This window comes from Cygnus atratus, chromosome 1, assembly GCF_013377495.2.
Source record: "Cygnus atratus isolate AKBS03 ecotype Queensland, Australia chromosome 1, CAtr_DNAZoo_HiC_assembly, whole genome shotgun sequence".
Lineage (NCBI taxonomy): Eukaryota > Metazoa > Chordata > Aves > Anseriformes > Anatidae > Cygnus > Cygnus atratus.
The window spans coordinates 121951606-121967668 of record NC_066362.1 but is presented as its reverse complement, the minus strand read 5'-3'; positions in this window follow the sequence as shown (position 1 = coordinate 121967668).

Genomic DNA, 16063 nt, shown 5'->3' with positions numbered 1-16063 from the left:
GGGACTGTTTTGTCAAGCAGCACAAAGGCAGCTGCCTGCCAGCTGTACGTGAAATGTCTTTACTAGAAATTGTAACTGGGGAGCCTTTGAGAGGACCCATATTCCGCAGCTTTTTCTTAAAATTAGTAGTAGGAATAAATGCAGAAAATAAATCAATTTTCTTGTGCATATATTCAAGCAGGTATGTATGCAGTAAGCTCCATCAGGTTATCAAGCAGTTTTAGCTCTACCCTTGTTTGGTAAGTCTATGCCATTAACTAGGAATTTTGGAATTTAAAAAGGTTTAGGATTATCACCTAGTGCATAATTACTTTGTGCAATATGACAAGGGATATTTTAAAACAGTCTTTGGAAGGGAAGTGGGTATGGGAAAGAGATAAGCACATTATTCAGTACTTTGTCATAAAAAATGATAACGAATGATTCCTGCTCCTTGCTGTAGCAAAGCCGGTTGTATTTCCCTCCACAGCATGGAGACGTCTGGCTGTGCTGGGTGCCCGGAGCCTTGCTGCCAGGAGCCCCCCAGCAAGGCGGGGCAGCACCTTGGGCATGTCTTGTGAGGTCACGTTAGGCACCCAGCATTTGGTGTTACATGCTTAAAAATAAAATAACTATTTCATCATGCAAATGACTACTGGATCTTTTAGTTATCTAGAGAGGCAAGGACCATGACCTTCCTGATTTCTTGTTGTATTGTGACTTGCTTTTTGTACTTCAGTGACAAGTGAACTATTTGTTGACTTGCATGCTCTTTCTAGTCAATAGAAAATCTACAGGTTCAAACTCTGTGCAAGTCAAAAAGAAAAACAAGGCCTTTTATCTAAGAAAATTAGAAGCAAAACCATTGCGCCCTGTGATAAAATCTTCAATGGGAGTTTGCTTTGAGAAAGGGCAGCGATGTCGGACTTAGTATATTGAAGCTGTTATACTGTCTGTTCCCAGCATTAGCCTTGCTAGGAATGCACAGCCAACTGATGGAGTCTTTTCAGTGCATGCTCTTTCTCCTCTCATACTTTACATGAACTATGTCATTGCTGTTGTCACACTTCCAAAATCTTTCTCAACTTGTCTTCATTCATAATCTTATTTTTATCTTAGTGGTCAAACTGCTCTACCTATATGTTTTTTACAAAGACCATAAATAATGCTGCATCGGTGCACTACAGATAAAGTACCTTATTGCACAGGTGATCCCACCGACAGCAGAGAGTGCGATGTGCTTTCTGTGCACAACTATGTATGGGCACATAATCATATAAGCGCTGTTATTTAGTCTGGAGTGTATGAAGCACAGTGCTTGTAAAACACCAAAAAAAGTATTGTGTAGGGCTGATCGGCCTCTTTCCATTGCCAAGGTCTGGAAAAAAAAAAAAAAAAAAAGTTTTTTTTCTTCTTTTTCTTTTTTTTTTTTAATAGTATGATAATTTATATTTTTTTTTGAATAAAAAATAATCTAAATATCGTCTGCTTTTTTACACCTCTCTAGCATCAGATAACAGTGAGGCTAAAAGGGGATCCACAATGTATAGATACACAGATATATATGTACTGAAGTACTGGTGTACACAGTAAATACCGTGAAACACATCACAGCTTTTCAGTCAGCAGCAGAGAGCAGCTTGAAACTGCGCTGTGCTGGGCAGAGTGCAAACTGCACCTTCTTTCGGCTATGTACCTTATTGCTGCCCAACTCAGCAGCCTGCTTGGCTAAATGGGTTATCAGCAGCTACAAACCCCTGCTTGCGTTTGTACCTTCCAGGTCTCTTTAGGAGCCTTCTGGGGTCATTTGTTAAGCGTTCCAGGGTACAAAGACATCAGTTCTGCTCCTTTCATAGAATTTGTGTTGTGGAAAGCCCAGTCCATTTTTTAGTAAGTCCAGTTTCAATGGAGAAACTTAGCAGTGCCCTTTGTTTGCCTGGATTTTTCCCCAGAATGCATGATTCTTTTGTAAGTCCCTACACTTTCAAAATGTGCATGTATAATGTGAAGGGTTGTTTGTTTCTCCCTGTGTTTAGTTTTGTTTAATGCTTTGCATACACTGAAAACTTTAAATGCTGGAAACTCATAAATATTTTCGGCAAACAATGTGAAAAAATACCTTCATTATTATATTTTATCTGTAAATCTCAGTATGAGTAGCAAATGTACTTCAGGTGCTAAACAAATTAAGCAGCCTTTCCAGATCACTGCATTTAGATGTAACTGCAGAATAAAAAGTGCTTGAGCCTGTATCTCAGCTCCATAGTGCCAGATCATTTCCTACTGCAGGAATCCCAGCTTCTTTGAACACAGGGTGTTATAATGCAATTTTTGCTTCACAAGTCCAAAATGGCTACTCCTATCTGCTCACTTAATTAAGTTGCAGCTAATTGCATCCTATGTACCAGATAGAAAAGCATCATCATTAGATTCCTGATAAGACTAACCAGTAGACCTGGGAGGAAATGCTTTTGCTGCTTGAAATGTAGTTCCACCTTTCATTTAAGAAGAATTTTTAAAATACAGTGTCTAGAGGGAGATTTCTGCAGCCAACAGCATGGTCCTAGGCAGAGGACAGCAGAGCCTGACATTATTTTATCAACGTGGCCAGAGCAAGGTGTAGTGTTCTGTTCCCTCCTCCCCTTGGCTTTCTCCCCCCAGGAACCTTTTTCTGATTTTTTCCTTTGGATGAGCTTCCCTTCTCAGCAGGTCTCCAGATTTAACAGGCTTAAGCTTCAGCAACTCCCAGCTGTAAGAGGAGAAGCTTGTTTCACCTGTCTGTGCCTTGAGGACAAGGAAGGCTATTCCTCTCTGCAGGACCATCTCACTATGACATCCGTAGTTTTCTTCCTGGCTTTCTTCTGATCATATTTCCACTCTGGTTAGATGGACTCTCTGGGATGAGCCAAGATTATCTGTGTAATTCCAAGGTGGGAGTCAGTTAATTATATTATAAAACTTTCGTGTTATATCCAGAGGCAGTACAGACAGGCTGGAATACTGCCTACCTGTATGAAATCCTGCCACATGATACATACTCTAATTCTGATGCTTGTATTGAATCTTTGTTAAGAATAAATCACACCTCATGCTGCTGAATTACTTCTTGGTTTAGTGACAACTAGTCGCTAGTGCTGAGGCTTCAAGTTGTCAGGGAGAGAGCTTTTAACTAGAAAACAGGACCTTGCAACAGATTTTTGTTTCTTCTTTTCATAGTTTTTTTTTAGGATACATCAAAATACCACAAAAATCACAGAAACCCAAGAGGTATTGCAGTGGTCTGGTTATGTTGGTTGTATTGGCACATGTGTGCACTGTCCAAGCAGAGCCATCCAGTGGCAGCTGGCTGTATTTCATGTATCTTTATCTCAAGTACTGGCTTTTGCTTTAACTCTGATTATCACACCCTTCACTTCTTATTCTTACATCTTTCCAGTAACCAAGAAAATGCACTTTTTCAACTATCTCGGATTCTCTAGTAGTAAAATTCAACTGAAAATTATGTCTAAATTGAGGCACTGTCTTCAGGAGGTTTACAACAGAGATGATTGGGGAAATCTGGGAGCTGCGACAGAAAAAGCAGTGGACCCACTGAATACTTTTAAGAAGATAATAATAGAAAACACTCCTGCACTTTGGTCCATACAAACCAGATCCCAGAAAAGCATTGCCTGTGGTTTTGTTAGAGTCAGGCGTTCCTGGGCACCTGTGCCATGAACAAACTAGAAAAGGAAAAGCAACAAATGTCATGAGCTGGAACAACCACAGGCAAACCACCGGCTCCTTCTGCTAGCAAAGAAACTATGCCCACTGCAGTTTGCTGCTGAAGAGATACCCAAGAGCATGAGACCTGGCAGAGTGGGTGAGTGGAAGGAATGGCATCGTGGGCAAGGGTCTGAATAGCAGGAGGAAAGCTAAGGGCCGGCCGCTGAGCTGATTTTTTGATGGTTGTTGCCAAGGAGCAGAAAAAAAAACAAAATCAAGCAACGATATGGGCATAGAGAACCAAAGAAGCTTTTTCAGGTGGAGGCTCAAACTGAGATTTTGCAAGGAAAGCTGAGAGCAAAAGACTTTTTAGTTGCATAAATAAGAGGAAAGAAATTTAAGAAAAGTGCATCCACTGTGGTTTCTGAAAACAACAAATATATTTGCTTTGAAGTGGAAGACAGTAAGTTACATTTTCAGGAAGACCGGGATAGAAACAATACAAAGATTTAGGAATAAGATAGAACATTTTAAATTAATATATATATACATATATTTGAGTCACCAATGTGTACTCATAGCAAAGAAGGTCAGTAACACCCTGTGCTGCACTAGGCAGAGCATTGCCAGCAGATTGAGAGATGATCCTTGCCCTCTGCTCAGCCCTGGTGAGACACACCTGCAGTGCTGGGTCCAGGGTGGGGATGCTCAGTACAAGATCCCCAGTACTTGCTGGTGCAAGTTCAGTGCAGGGCCACAAAGATGATTGAGGGACTGGAGTATCTGACATAAGAGGAGCGGCAGCGAGAGCTGAGACTGCTCAGCCTGGAGAAGAGAAGGCTCAGGGGGATTTATTCATGTGCATAAATACCTGGCAGAGGGAGTAAAGACAGCAGAGCCAGACTCTTCTCAGTGTTACCCAATGACAGGACAAGAGGCATTGGGCACAAATTGAAATACAGGAAATTTCACATAAACAAAAGGCAGCACTGTGAAGGTGCTCCAACATGGGAACGGGTTGCCTGGAGAGGCTATGGAGTCCCCATCCCTGGAGGTGTTCAACACCCGACGGGACACAGCTCCGCGCAGCCAAGTCTCACTGCAGAGCCCTGAGCAGAGCTTGGACCAGGCGATCTCCAGAGGCACCTTCCAGCCTCAGCTGGTCTGGGATTATAAATAGGAAGGAGGTAGAAGATATGGTATTTGGTACAAAAGACAACAAATGCTTCTCTGGGAATATTTGCTGCTACTGCAGCATAAAATAACAGTGATGTGTGAAAGTACATTGATATAATACACCAGTACATGGGGCTGTAAGAACAGCAATATGATAGATAAAAGCTGGATATGAAACTAGACAAAGAGGTAACAGAACAATCACAAAGGAGACTAAAGGCAAAGGAAGATTTTTATGCTTAAAACAACTTTGAATATAAGACAATTCAGGCAATAATGACCACATTGCTCTTGAGTTCCTATGTATTCCTGAGTGAGACCTGTAAATATTGTATGGCTCATTTTCTCAACTCGTAAAATCACTTAATAGCAAGCATTAGTTCACATGACATTTTAAGGAAAAAAAAAAAAAAAAAAGACAATCTTGTGGATTTGGTTACACGAAAGGGAAACAACCTCAAGTGATTTCAGCAATCACTAAGCAAAACTGAAAACTAAGTGAAAGCTAACCAAAGGAGGAGGCCACAGGCCAAGTAATTTCCATAGTCAAAGGAAATACTGGAACAAGTTTGGCTGCTGGCGTCAAGAAACCAAAAAGAGAGTTTAGGAATTGGTAACGTTAAGGAGTTTAGCACAATGTGCAAGACACAATTGCTCTCTTTTTTGTTTGTTTGTTTGTTTGTTTTAAGAAAAGGCAATTGTGAAGACACGAAAAGTAGGAATAGCACCTACCAAACTGAAAAGTTTAACTCCAAAGTCAGTATTAAAGAATATTTGTATTTATTGTCCTGGGCATTCTAGAAGTATTGAAAAATGTAGGCCTGTGTGTCAGGGGAAGTTGGTTATTTCCTTTTTTTTTTTTTTTTAATAATTTGTGGTTTATCTTTTTTTTTTTTTTTCCTGCTAGGTAGTTGGCATCTTAATGACTTGGTAATGATTTTCATTAAGAAAGAACTAGATGAATCACTGGAAATCAAAGGTGCTTCAATATCATCATAAAACTGAGCAGCCTCTCATGCAACGTCAGCCAATTCCATACACCCAGATGCCAGGCTAAGGAGCTCTTGGTACCAGAGTGCAATTGACATTCTGCTATGGAATCACCGTCACAAATAAGAAATATTTCACAACACCTCAGACTCATCCAGGCATGATATGTGATGCAATGGCCACAGCAGTTTACATCTAGCCTTGTGTCTGAACTTTGCACTTTGAGCCCGCTGTTATTGTATGTGCAGGCAAAGCTCCCCCCTCCTCTGCCATAAAGCAGTAGGCTGCTCGCTTGCTGCTCACAGGCTCTGGAGGGCAGAGAAAAGCCATCATGGTGCAGGCATTGTTCTCCAGTAGACCTGCAGGCTCTGTAGTCAGGCTGCTAAGCCAACGGTGTAAGCTGGAGACATGGTCCCTGGTGATGGCCCTGAAGGGTTGACTTGCTTCTTGTTTGGTTGGTTGGTTTTTAACTGCAGTGTTTGAATCAGGTACATCACCCAAGGGAAAAGACTTGAGGGGTGGAGAGGCACATCTCCATATCTCCACAGTCACATCCCAAAACTTCTCCACAGTCCCAGGTGAGTCTCCAGCAAGAAGCAGGAGCTCTCCTGAAAAGCAGAAGCTGCTTGGTCAGCTCTGGCTAAGGAGAGGGCTGAGAAGAAAAAAAAACAGCTGTTCTGCTGCTTTCCTGCCAAGCAATAGGACCTCTGTGATGAGCTCAGTGGGTTTGACCAGCTCTTCATAGCAACAGAAGGGGACTTTCTATCTGGCATGCAGCTCTTAAAGAAGACCAGGAAAGAGTAAAAATTACCAGCACCCTGATTCACAATGCTGGAAACTACAGATTGATCCAATATGTACTGGTCGGATATGGTTGCCAAGAAAGAACAGGAGAGGAGAAGGGAGGAGAGGAGGGGAAAGGAAGAAAAGAAGAGGAACAGATAATCAAATTTCTCCCTTTCGCTGTTTTAAGTGGTGAACTGAACTCCTTAGGATTAGGAGGTAGTGAAATGTTTGTTGATGCAATCAGCACCTGACTGAAATGAGACACAGCAGGTGCATTTGTAATGAGGGGAGAGGAAACTTTGTCCTGTCCTCCAAAAAATGACTGCTATGAAGCCGTTTCACAATTCATAAGATCTTTTACCTGCAGGCTGGAAGAAATTGTTCTTTTAAATCAGGCCCACAGCCCCAGAAGGTTATCAGGATCGCCTGCTGCAGATGGCACAGCTTGGGCTTAAAGACACACAGGGGAGAGAGGAATGGTTTGAGCCTCTTGAGATTTGCATTAGGGAGATAAGACAAATTTCACAAGATTTCCTGAGAAATAGGCACTCCACCCTTGAACTGCTTCCTTTGCAGAGCACATTCCAGTTACTCATTCTTTGCCTCCTACGGTAAATAAACTGAGCATTACTCATAAAATTGTAGAATGAACTTTCCCATGACCAGGGAAATTGGTTATAAACAGTATCGTCTCTGAACCTGACTCGACAAAACAGAGGCAGGCTAACAAACACAGTATCCATCCACCAGCCTCTGTACCTGCAGAAGAACACAGCACATTCAGGAAAAATACCTTCTCATCTTTCTTCCACAGCAGCCTCTTCTTCGAGGAGCGGCTGCATATCAGATTTCTTTGTAAGGCTGACTGTTAAAGTTTATCTGATGAGGGTTGTTTGCATAGTTGAACAATAGCGTGGAGGTTGTTTCTTTCAGGAGATATTTTCCGTAAACTGGTATAAATCTTATCTTCAAATTTTATGGGACTACCATGGAAAACAACAACAACAACAAAACTAAGGTTCCAAGATAAAAATATGTTCTCTGAGTTAATCCATTTTGAAGGAAAAATCTCTCCTTTATTTGACAAAATATATAGCCCTGAACTGATTTTAAAGCATCTAAAATGTTCAGTGCTTAATTCTGTTATGTAATTCTTATGTCCTTCCTCTCCTGCCCAGTAGGCTGTCATGAGAAACACGCTTTGTTAGCTGGGATCACCTGGTTCACGTACGCTGCCTCAGCTGTCAAAATGATGAAGAGTAAATCCTCCTGCTGAGGTATAGAAGGAAAACATAGCATTTCAGCCATGGAAGAGCTCTTTGATTTATGTCAGGCTTCTAATTATTGTGATGTTTTAAAAAGAAAGAGGCAAAAAGCAAAATAGAATCAGTCTTTCCAGAAGAGGTTGTGGGAAAAAAAAAATTATTTTGTTTGGATATTGTGCCTTCTGTGCTGTTAAGGAACAGCATAACTGAGTCTCTAGGGAGGGGGAAAAAAATAAAAAAAGTTTTGTTTTTAATCTTAGAAAAAATACTCTCACTGATCTGGGATATCTTTTTTCCATCAACCAGATGTGATAGCAAAGGATGGATAATCACAAAGAAATCCAATAGAAGTACAAGAGAAATACAGAAGTACAATAGAAAAATGTATCCAAGAATTCAAATCAGAAGTGAATGGTTTCAAAGGCTTTAATAATATTGCTACTTTGCTACTTTGCTTTGAACAAACATAATAATGTTTTAATTCTACTGTTTGCAAAAATGGTTTGCAATAACTTGTGGCTTTCTGCTACCTAAATGATCTCATATACTGGCTGAGCAATTTTCCCCAATGTCTTCAAACTTTCTGCTCTTCTGTAGGTTCAGGCATCCCCATTAGCGCGAGTGGGAGTGGCAGACATGCCGCATTCGCTCGCAGAATCTTCACCAGCACTCGATGTCCTGAGAGACTATTTTATCCAAGTAATCAGCAATCTTTTCATTTAAATTTATAATATTTCTACCGCTATTCAAAACTGAAAACTTATGACAATGTGGGTTTTATTTTTCAGAGCTTATAAAAGTTTTAAATAAGAAGGGTCAAATCCTGATCTCCTCAGTTTATTCAGTACCTTCCTCCACCACACTTCCAAACCATGTAATTAAATATGTATGTGGACTAAGGAGATGACACAAGAAGAAGCATTTTCTAATCATATAGTGACTTTTTTTCGAGTTGGAAGTGCTCGGTGTTTTCAGAGCAGCACACTACAGATGAAGAGACTGGTGAGACTCTAGCATGAAGAGGGTAATGTGCTGACCTTCAGAGTTCCCTCCCAACCTAAATTATTCTATGAAAATGAATGGTGTTAAATTCTTAACAACCACTACTTTATGTTATTTGATATATATTGTGCCATTATTTTAATACAGTCTATGGAAATAGTATATTATTATACTAAATCTTATATATGTTTATATACAAATAATGTTGTTTACTAAGTTACATGTATTATATTATACATACTAAATAATTATAACTGCTTAGTATTATACCTACATACACTTATCATTAACATTTATTACAATTATAATTGTTTAGTATTAGTAACATTTATTTTCAAAGTTCATGTCATGATTTAAAATATTGTTGTGAATTAATTGGAACTGTACTTTCCTACATTTCAGATGCCTCTGAGCATCTAATCTAATATTCTCTGTCCTTTTCTGTTTTAGCAGACTCACATGTTCCACTATTAATCATCTGAGAACTTTGTACAAAATGCACCGTGGCAGTAGGATTGCCTATTTACTTATTGCTTATCTTGTTTACCAAATTACAGCAAACAAAGATAGTAAGCAAAGATATCCCAGAAAAATGTATTTTGATGTTAAAACTTTAATCTGGTTTCTTAAGTAAGCAGCGATAAAACAACACATAGAAAGCAAAAGCACCCACACAAACACCAAGCACATTTTAGGGCATCCACAGGAGAAATGCCCGTCTCCTTTCCCTCTTAAATTAACTGCAAAATCTTCACCTGACTGTGGGGAGAGCAAGAATTTTCTGAAGTATTTCTGAAACATTCAGCTGTGGTGCATGCAGAGATGCTGTGCAGTCTCTTGGTCATTAACCAGATAACTATTTTTGCATAGAACGGAAAGAAAACCACTATAAATATAGCATAGAAATGCAGCTGAGAAGTGTGTTGCCTTGGGCTGGTAGAAATGGAATAATATGGTAAAAATTAATGTATAAAAGAAGCTAAGGGTAGCAATTAAATGTATTTGTATTATTATTATACCAAAAATACAGTCTCATACAGAACAAAGTCAGCTAAGAATAGGAGCATTATAATGTCATTAGAAATGTAATTTTTCTATTTCTGCAATAAGTAGATGAATTTTACCACTGCTACATTGATGTTCATCATCTGAATGTCTAGTCTTATGATTTTACCTATGCCCCTAATATCTTTTGGCTTAATACTCCCAATAAAGAGCACGTACAGACAAATTGCTCTTTTATACTTACGAGAATTTTATTAAATCGCATAGAAGAATCAACTCAGCTTCTAGAAGTGAATGTGCTTATAGTAATTACTCACAAACAGGGGCAGATCAAAACCAAGCAGCTGGAGCAGTTTCCACCCTAGCTCTCAACTCTGCCCCTAAGGAGCTTCTCTGCTCATGCAGAAGAGTGCATGACCTGAGGGGAACTTCAGGTCATGGGAAGCACCCGTGCTTTGGAATCCAGGTCAGAAGGGAACTTGAGAAGTGAGCCCATGTGAACCTAATGAGGTTCAACATGGCCAAGTGCAAGGTGCTGCTCCTGGGTTGGGGCAATCCTAGACATGAGTACAGATCGGGAGAAGAACTCATTGAGAGCAGCCCTGCAGAGAAGGACTTGGGGTTCTGGTGGACAAAAAGCTCGACATGAGCCAGCAGTGTGTGCTTGCAGCCCAGAAGGCCATCTGCATCCTGGGCTGCATCAACAGGGGTGGCCAGCAAGTCAAGAGAAGTGATTGTTCCCCTCTGCTCTGCCCTTGTGAGGCTCCACCTGGAGTGCTGCATCCAGGTCTGGGGCCCCCAGCACAAGAAGGATGTGGGGCTGTTAGAGTGGGTACAGAGGAAGGCCACAAAGGTGATCAGAGGGCTGGAGCACCTCTCCTGTGAAGACAGGCTGAGAGAGCTGGGGCTGTTCAGCCTAAAGAAGAAAAGGCAACAGGCAGGATGACCTCTTTGCAACTTTTCAGTACTTAAAGGGGGCTGATAAAAATAGATGGAGAGCAGCTTTTTGCTCAATCAGATAACAACAGTACAAGGGGGAATGGTTTTAAACTAAAAGAGGATAGATTTAGATGAGGTATTAGGAGGAAATTCTTCACTCAGAAGGTGGTGAGGCACTGAACAGGTTGCCCAGAGCAGCTATGGATGCCCCATCCCTGGAGGTGTTTAAGGCCAGGTTGGATGGGGCCTTGGCCAACCTGATCTAGTGGGTGGCGTCCCTGTGATTGGCTGAGGGGTTGGAACTGGATGATCCTGAAGGCCCCTTCCAGCCTGAGCAATTCTATGGTTCTCTGGAACCAAAGCCCTCTTCTGAAAATGTTCCAAGAGCATTACTGGAATTAGGCAGAAGTCAATAACAAGTAGCTGCAATATGAATATATAAATATATCCTTCTAGTAAACCACTGCTGGGTAGACGGAAATTGCAAAAGCTCCAGAACATGAGAGAATACCGCACATGACTACAGTGGGCCATAGTTTTCAGAAAGTTACCCTGGGAAACTTCAGCAGGAAACTATGTCTTGAGGTACATTCAAGAAAAACAGGAACTTGCTGTCGGAAAACCATCTAGCCAGTGTACAGGATTCACACAATCTGACCATGTATCGAACCACATAATAACCTACTGAGATAGCCCACACCTGATGGCACAGGTGGGGCCACCTTTATGTTGTGTATATAAACCTGTAACAAACACCTCTTGTTGCACAAGCACGCGTGGTTCAGAATCCAGTATGTAAACCTGACCGTGCTGGTTCCCTGCGATGCTTCATAAGTAAGTATTACCTTATTGTCACTGAAGGGAAATAAAATCTCCTAAATTTGCTTCTGGCCTGCTCTCTTGCCCTTTGAGCTTGGTTGCAATCCAGCTGGATCTTAGGGAATGGGAAGTTCACACAAGCACTACCCTGGCTTTCCTTGACTGCAGCCGGCCGGTTCCTTTGCTCGATCAGGACTGTGTGGTGTGCAGGTCATCTCTCAGACAAATTGATTTTCTTATTTCTGCTTGCTGTGCTTCTCCACCATTACTTCAAGAAAGTACATTCTTTAGATTAGCTATCCTAAGTAATGTTTAAGACATGTAGTCTCTGCAGATGTTCAGAAAGCACACAACAAATCATCAAAAATGTCAAATTCAGTCCTTGAAGAACAGTCAGCATATCCACTTCTTTCTCTTTGGGTAACTGGGCTTTTTGCCCTAATGATATCCTAATGATATCTACTGACTCCAACTCTCTCTTGGTCTCTTTAGGATATTCTATTTTTTTTTTAATTCTTTTTTTTTTTTTTTTACCTCACAACCTCAGTTCTTCTTCACTCCACAAGAACACCTTTCTGTTGGTCAGCTTCATTGATAACTTTGATAACTTCATTGATAACTTTGATAACTTCATTGATAGCTTGGTAAACTTCATCCCGGTCTTTTCCTTGTAGTTTATTTTAGTTGATTCCAAATCTGAGAATTTTCTCTCTCGCTAGAATTTGTTTATTTGTTTGTTTGCTTGTTTGTTTGTTTTCCATAAGCATAGCTTTGGTGTTCTACTTTGGCAATCTCAGAAGGAAATCTACACATCTTCCAAATTTAATTCAAATCCAATTCAATTCTTAAATAAACACAGCAGGACAGCTTTCAGGATATTGTAAAAGGTTGGTGTTCATTTTGGTGTCCACACTGGGGTGTATTTGCTGAGATAGCAAGTGAGGTTTTTTTCTGTCTCGATGCACAGAAACTTTTGTATTTTACACATCTGTCAGTATTTCTTTGAACGTAGGACACTCTAAAATGGAGAGCACAAGCTTCAGGAATAGCTGCTGGTGTGTGCCATCCTGTTAGTGTCAGACCTTGGCACCAGAAAAGATCCACTACTCTGAATGAGTCCTTTTGGACCTCGGACCCTGGCATCATCAGTCAAACTAAGACATCCTCATCTGACATTGCCCAGGGAAGTGGTTGAGTCACCATCCCTGGAGGTCTTTAAAAGATGTTTAGATGTAGAGCTTAGTGATATGGTTTAGTGGAGGACTTGTTAGCGTTAGGTCAGAGGTTGGACTAGATGATCTTGGAGGTCTCTTCCAACCTAGATGATTCTGTGATTCTGTGATTCTGTGTGACATCTCCTTCCACATCTCCTTTTCCTGGAGATGTTTTCTTTGGTCATCCATTCAGGAGGTCCTAGGCTAGGCTTCAAAGCCTTCTGATAATAACAGTGAAGGCTTGAAGGAGAAGCAAAAGAAGAAAAGAAGGTCCAAGAGCTTGGCTTGGTTCAGCCCTCAGAACCATTTAGAGCTCCGCCGGCATCACTGATACCAAACTCCTGCCCCATTAGCTAGTACTGCTGCACAAGGGGTTGTGGAGCCTCCCCTGGACTTACAGCGCGTACTCTCAGGTTTTCTGCAAGATTCAGTCTCCAAGAATCTTTTAGAATCACACTTGAAATTTTACATCTCTCAGTACAGCTTTTCAGGAAAATGCTGTCACTGCTCCCTTCAGAAAGAAAAGGGTCAGGGTCAGGGTGACTTCTGAAATCAGGGCTAGGACTGTCAGGGGGTCTCCTATTCCCGGAACCCAAGCTCCATCAGAGCACGGATGCTTCTCACACAAGATGTTCAGCCTCTTCAGTCCTGACAGTGGTGCTGATCAGTCCCGGACAGTGTGAAGCTCAGCCTTTTTCTGCATTTCTAAACAATGCTTTTCCAGGAAAGCGGCCCATTTGTCTCCCATATCAATCAGAAAGGATTTCTCACCCTACGCACAGAGCCCATAGTCTTCCAGGTAGTTCACAACATAGATTCAGGGTTTTTTTCATAATCTCTCACAGAGGGTATTCCCGAATATTTCAGTACTGCTGGAGGAGTCAGAAACCCTGAGCAAGGTTTATAGGACAATATCCCTCACCCAATCTCTCTAGAAAGCCTTTACCTAAAAGTCTGGCTCTGCTGGGCTCTTCATACCTACTTCATGATTTGCAAAAGCAGTGGACCGGAAATATCAAGTCCTTGCTGGCGTGACAGAGGTTTTGTTTAAACATGTACCTTCTTCTTTCATTTGGGGAAATAGCTAGAAAAATCAAAAATGCATAAAGAGATTAGAGCCATAAAAACAGAGGAAAACTGTAATCTGGCAGCTCATCTTAAATCTATGCTATTCAATTACCATACCAAGCTTTGCTTCTAGCTCTTCATTACATTATTTTGAACTATCTGCTTAGGTTGAAGAGTAGAGGTTAGGCATCAGTTTAGCTATTAATCTAGCAGTAATTTCTACCTATTCCTCAGTTGTTGAAAATGGAAATATTAAAAACTGAAGTAAAGGCACTTTTTATGCTCTTCTTCTGGTGAGAAATTCCTTGACGCTGTGAAATCTGAGGCTGGTATTTGCATTACTTCTGAGTCCTTGATGACCTGTGTATGGAAGTAATCACCCCACTTATCAGCAGTTGTGTTTGCAAAGTAACAACGTTCAGGCATTTAGAGAAGATCGCTAACAAGTCTGTTTTTCAGATGGGGTATCCCTTCACACACATGGCACGCTTCTGCATGAGAATGTAGTCATATTTACTAGCAGATAAGCTTGAACTATGTTTTCCCAGCCCTCCAGTCTCTAAAACAGAAGAATCACTGTACTCCCTGGGTCTCTGTGGGGTTCTCCCTTTTTGTATTTCAAAACCTTTAGATGTTCTCCAATATCATTTGTCCCATTGCTAACACACAGCCCCACACAGATTATTTTTAATTTGGCTATTTAAGGCAAAGCTGACATCAGTGACTGATTGCCTCAGAATGATCTCAGAACTGTCTCCATCTTCACAATCCATAGAATACCCCCCTCAGGTGTCTTTATTAAACTGCTTTAGACTATGACGCACTACATAATTGCTAAAGTCTTTGGAAATGGTTCAGGTAGTGGCAGCAGTCCTGAGGTCACTGTTTGCTTGAAGCACATTCTAGGTACTGCTCGGAGACTTGTCACATGAAAAACTGACATGCAGTACTTCTGAAGGAAAGAAAGAGGTTGTTTAACTGCAGCTTAGTGGTTTTTTTGAGATCTGTAATCCACTAGTGCACTTGCTTCATTTTCTCTTCTGTCTCTACTTCATATTCCAACTTGTTTCTTTGTCTAGATTATAGAGAGGGACTGAAAGTATGTAGCTGACTTGTACCTATGGACCTGTCATAAAGTTAAAGGGAGCAGAGCTAGAGGTACTCAACATGAGTGTTCATTGGACTTAACCTCAACAAAACAAAACAAAACAAAACAAAAAAAAAACAGAACCGCAGAATCACATGGGCTGGAGGGAGCCTCTGGAAGCTAGCCGGTCCAACCCGTTCAAACCAGCACCAGTTAGAGCAGGGTTGCTCGGGCCCTGTCCAGTTGCATTCTGAGTATCCTGAATGATTATTTTACAACTTCTCTGCTCCAGTGTTTGACACTTCTCACTGTGAGGGAAAGAAAAAGAAAAAATAAGTTGCTTATTTATAGCCCCTCCTTACATCTGATCAGAACTTCACTTGTTCCTATTGGTGTGTGTTCCCCCTTGTCCTACCATCATGCACCTCTGAGAACAGATGGGATCCACCTCTTCTATACCCTCCCACCAGGCAGTAAAGGCAGCAGTAAGATGTCTCCTCAGCTTTCTCTTACAGCTGAGCAAACACAGGTTTCACAGCCTCTTCTCATACATTATCTACCAGTCCCCCAAAAACTCCAGCTACTGGTAGCTGGCCTCATTTTGCCTTTGGATATAATCAGGGCATGAAGAATCTCCAGAAGACCTCTACATGGCTGAGCTCTCCCATCAGTTTCATGACAGAGGTACACTAGTTTTGTGACATCTGATGTAGATATATGTAAAATTGAAGATAGCAATGTATCAAAGTTGTTCTCAGAAACAGATGATACAGTTTCTTGACAATAGTATTGCTGTTCACATCTCCAGAATGTCCTGAGAGATAGCTGACATTCAATGTGATGATATGGAGGTTGAAGGTCCATGAGCAGTGGCATTGTAAGAGCTTGCTATTGCTGGTATTTCATCCTGTCCTTCATCTCCTCCACATCATCTCCTACTTATTCTTAACCTTTCCCATGCTCCTAGCTGTGGAAATTTCTGCTCTTGCACCAGCTCTGGCACTCATCACAGAAAGCGAGCCAATTCA